This window comes from Cynoglossus semilaevis, chromosome 14 (assembly GCF_000523025.1).
Source record: "Cynoglossus semilaevis isolate Cse_v1.0 chromosome 14, Cse_v1.0, whole genome shotgun sequence".
Classification (NCBI taxonomy): Eukaryota; Metazoa; Chordata; class Actinopteri; order Pleuronectiformes; family Cynoglossidae; genus Cynoglossus; species Cynoglossus semilaevis.
The window spans coordinates 18829174-18834415 of record NC_024320.1 but is presented as its reverse complement, the minus strand read 5'-3'; the positions used below and the strand labels follow the sequence as shown (position 1 = coordinate 18834415).

General features: G+C 40.9%; 1 long non-coding RNA gene across 1 annotated transcript in view; it reads right to left on the bottom strand.

Moving 5' to 3' along the window:
- Window positions 1-292: 292 nt before the first annotated feature.
- Window positions 293-5242, bottom strand: part of LOC112488105 (uncharacterized) — a 32454-nt gene continuing 27504 nt past the window's right edge. Inside the window, exon 3 of the long non-coding RNA XR_003051845.1 lies at window positions 293-887. This is a non-coding gene — a long non-coding RNA (uncharacterized LOC112488105). The remainder of the gene's footprint in view (window positions 888-5242) is intronic.

Genomic DNA, 5242 nt, shown 5'->3' with positions numbered 1-5242 from the left:
GTCATAAGGAGAGGCCAGTTCACTAGTTCAACTATATTAAATATATAGGTATATGTAAAATTGACATATATTTACATGTATTTATATATATTTACAGGGTAATCATATATAAATATATATGTAAATATATATTCATATATATATACATATATATTTACAAAGTAAATATATATAAATATATGTAAGTATATTTACATGTATATTTTAACATTTTCAAAATGATAAACTTAAATATATAACTATATATATAGTGTGTATATATATAAAACAACATACAGGCTTTTTAGTGGGTTTCCAATGACAGTGTCCGAGGAACTTCCTGCCCACAGCCAATGACCAAAGCTCCACCATCATGATGATGGTTATTTCAAGTCTCACCGCATTTGTCTGCTAACGCACACGGGCAGACTACTATCATCCCTTTCCTAATGTGACGCACGTAGGAATCAGTGACGTGTTTAAAACCACCGAAGGTTGTAGTTGTGGCATTAGAATTAGCGTAGCTTCTAGCTGTGTTTTCTCCATTTTGACTTACTTTTTAAAACTACAAACACTGACATCCAAGGACCGGGTTAACTGACCACGGGTATGTGAGTGAATGTGCCTTTGTTTCTATATGTGACCCCGTGATGGACCCATGAACTGTCCAGGATGTAAGGAGCATTAGGAGGACAAGAGCAGTAAATCAACATTATGGACACAAACTGCCATAAAACATCAGGTTGAACAACAGTCAGAGTGAGAGTGAAAATATCACATCACCAGGGACGCAGGGTTAATCTCTCTGTCCTTGACTGGAGTCCAGCCTTGACAATTCTTTCTTCTTGGGAACAGAGATGGTGATAAAGCAGAGGGCACACACTTCAGGGGCACGGGCCTCATTTACACTGCAGAAAAAAAAGAAAAAAAAAACCCAAAGTGAGGTGTGTAGAGTGTAGTGAGTAGAAGTACGAAGATGGTAGAAGTTTACTAGATATTTAAAAAATATATCTCATGTTTGGGAAACATAACCTGGTCCTGTACAAACTGAAATTGAATCTGGACCGAATTGGAGAGTTGTTTCACAGTGATGTGTTGTTGGATAAAGAGAAGAGAAGAGAAGAGAAGAGAAGAGAAGAGAAGAGAAGAGAAGAGAAGAGAAGAGAAGAGAAGCACCACGGAGTATTTAGTCTGAAAATCACAGACGTTCAAGGATGAAGCGGTCGTCAGTGAAGGGTCCTGAGACAGGAATGCAGTCTTTGTTTACTTTTATGAATTCTCTGACAAAGTCCCTGGGTCCATGGGTACATTCATGAAGTCCATTCTACCAGTACCATCCTCAGATTCTACGACTTAAACCATGATTGTTTTGAAAACATTTTGAAACGGAATCTAAATTATAAAAAAGAGCAAAAAATGCAGATATTTGTCTCATATATGATGTATTAAAATATTAATAATATTCAAATTAGTATATTGTTCATAAATATTGATACATAGTTATTCACCAAAGGCAAATGAGAGACGATGAAAAACACAATCACCCTGGTCTCACATTCATTTCCTCCAATTCACTTTGGTAAATATTATTGAGCTGTTATTGTTCCAGAGGATTTCAATTATTCATTGATTGTTTTCTGAGTTTCAAAGCGATGGAAAAATAAAAAAAATCTGTTTAACTATATAACTCTAATAAAACAGCCCACACACCCTGCAGAGGCACATTTAAAGATTAACGACTTGACAATTATTGTGTAATCATTGTTCCAGCTGTCGTTAGCAGAGCTTCGTTATTTGGACTCCTCATTTGATTCGATCGCCTGCAGCAGCTTTAATAACCTACTGCGTACCACTAATAATAAACCCCATTTGCCGAAAGGGAAATCACTGAGTTGTTGAACAGTCAGAACTTGGACGTGTTACAGATTTTTTTTTTTTTTTTTTCAAAGCTGGTTCACTTTGTGTGGTTAAAGCAGGCAGAGAGATGAAGATAAGTGAAGTAAGATTCACACTGATTTTTAGAGATAAGGTTCAAACATGAGCAATATCTGAATCCATCCACATGATCCCACGCCACTGAAAGGTTCACAGCACATCGTGTTTCCTGAGGAGGAAGTTAGTGTCAGATGAATGTACAGCAGGGAGGTAACAGGGAGGTCAGGCGACCGTGGCAGGGGGAAATCAGCTGGTGGGAACAGAATGATAGGTGCCTGTGGTTCCAGATGAAAGATTTGAATCTGAAATAGCAGAGAGGTCGGTCGGACGGATCGCCACAAAGTGAGAGAATTACCTCTGTGCCTGCAGAGAACAAAAGATTGAGAGAATAAAGCGGTGAACGTCTGACAGCCGAAGACAAAACGCAGCAGGAACGACTGGTTCCTTTGAATGATCTCACCAGGATCTAGCGGCGAGAATGTATCAGACTGGGAGTGGTTGAAAGAAAAACGCAGCAGATTTAACTCGCACACAAATGTGAGTGTCAGTTTCTTTTCTGTTCACCTGATGCCATGTTTGGATCATAATTAAAGGCTGCGAAGGATCAGACACATTAGCTGCAGACTTGCTGACGGCTAAAGTTTCATTCCACACCTCCTTTAGAAGATCTGGTTTCATTATTTATTTTTCTTCTACTGCAAAAAGTCAATCCCATTTTTTTAAGGTTTGTAACGCACTTTTAGGATTTAACATCCTAACTTTACCATCGTACAAGTATCAGAACTACTACAAATACTGTGTGAGCACATCTTTTGCTGCAGTAAAACTGTTCGTGGAAACAGCAGGATTTGTTGTTGTTTTTCGTGTACACAGATTGACCCTGACTGTTGGTTTGGTTCTAAAACTCTTCGCTTCACTCACTTGACTCCACACGCTGCTGTCGGAGTGAGGTTGTAAATAATGAACAACTGGAAGAGTCAAGAGCGAACACTCCAGGCTGAATTCCTCCGACTGAGGCAGGTCGAACCAAGTTATGAATGTTGTATTTAATTGTCAGCAGAGTTAGAGCTGTACGTACAACATATATAAACACTGTCAAACACAGCCTTTATCCGAGTTAATAAACAGAAAGCTTCAGAATCATCATCGTCTTTCAAAGGAAAATACGTTCGCTCCAGATCTCACTTCACCATCTACAAACGGAAGTCAACCTGACTGGTGGTTCTCCAGGCTGGAAACCTTAGACTGGGGTCTGGGGTGTCTAACTCATTTGGGCCGGACCAGTACAATCATAACATAATTACCTATAAATAAAAATAATCCATGTTTCTGTTTTCCTGCAAATAAGTTCAAGAATATTCGAAAATGTTCATATTTAATAAAAGTTCATTTGAAATTTTTCAGAATTTTTTTCCACTTTTAAAATTCAAGTGGACCAGATTGAACCCCCAAGTGGGCCTGTTTTGGCCCGTGGGTTGTATGTTTGATACCCCTTGATACCGTTTGGCCCGCAGGCTGTATGTTTGAGACCCCTTAGATCAAAAACGACACCAGGGCACTGGGATAAAAAAGGTCGGAGTGAATAGTCTTTCTACAAAACTGAAGTGACCACCAACATTACCTGACCTCGTGTCGCCAGGGAAGTGTTTTTGTTGGTTTTAATGGATGAACATGGTCTAATGCAGTGACTATGAACTGGTGGCCCACATGCTGAATCCAGCCCGCTGAACTGTTCCATCCGGCCCACGACTGGGTACATCCAATAATATTGTTAGACAAACTGTGATTTTTCTTTTTCGTTGAGCGTTCAGCGCCCAGGGATGTCTGTCCAGAAAAAAACATTTTCCATCATTACCTCCAAAAGCCTATGTTACGAAGATATTTTTTTAGTCCTGGAATATTCCTGTTTCACAGTGATCGCTTCAATAAGAGTTGGGGGAAAATGTTCAAATTTAAAATCTCACCGACGGTTGTATAAACTACGTGTAAAAACGACAATTATCAAAGATGGGGTTTTTTTTTGTGCTCTGCAATTACATTTATGAGGTGGAGGCTGTTGCTTAGCAACTGCTTTACATTCTGTGCAGCCACGTCTTTGTTTGGTGCTCCAAACTTTACTAACGTATAGCATCGCGGTCGGGTTTGAAGCCCTGAAAAGCTGGAGGTTTCACCCGAGGAGCCCAAATAATAAATGAGAAATGTTCACCTGCGGTGTTTCTGTTTTGACGTGTGAACAGGTGCTCGCAGCAAACTTGAACTCTCCCTGGCTGAGGTGGATACAATTTGCGTTACGACCCAAGAATTCAACAGATGTTTCCCCAACGCAAGACGGGGCAAGAGTCATCAAGCTTATCAGTAACACTCGGGGAAAATTACCCCGCCGCTGCCTTCTCCACATTCCTGACGTGTTGTTGATGGAGGTGGGATTTGAAGCCTGTGGTGGTGTTGGGGGAATTGTTGGTAAATAAACACGGATGAGAAAATGAGAGGGTGTCGGTAAAGCAGCAGCATCGTTTGGAAAGATGGTATTTGTACATGCCCCCCCCCAACCCTAACCGTAACCCCCCCCCCCGTTACCAGTTAATCTTATTTCAGACCAGCACAGGACAACATTCCTAGCTGTCCCTTTCAAACAGATCTCACATATTTGCAGGAATGTTATGGGTTAATAAGTATTTTCTTGTGTGTAGGAGGCGCTGCCACCTAGTGAGTGGAGGCTTGTTGATTGTTCAAGCATTAAAGCAGCGACTAATTTCTGTCACATTTTTACACTGGAAGTCTCTCACGCCCAACCCCCTCCACCAACCACAGCACCGCACTGCGCTCCCCCCAGGGGGCCCTGCCCCACAATTTGAAAAGAACTGGTTTACACCAAACACTTTCAGGGACTATTTTCCCATCATGCTCGTCCTCATTTATAGCTCATGACGTTTACATTTACATGTAGGAGAATACACACAATCCCCATGACAGGATTCATATAAGGGCTTTTTAGGACAGTTACTGTAAATGTCTTCGTCCTCATGGAAATAACTCTAAATTCTGGACACAAGAGAAGACTTTGCATCAAACCGCCATCCTTTTTTGGCCGTGCACAAATGATTGGTTGCACCTCAGTTTCGTGTCCTCCTTCAATCATTCTTTTGGCCTAATGGCCAGGCTAATTAGGTCTTCAGAGAATACTGCTGTCAGAGCTGACACTACAGAGGAGCCCAGGAAGACCATTAGAGCCTCAGTTCATGTCCAGAAAGGGAGGCTCATTTTAGACTAAATAAACCCCTGAACCACACACACAGCCTGAACACTTTGTGTGTATGTGTACAACGGC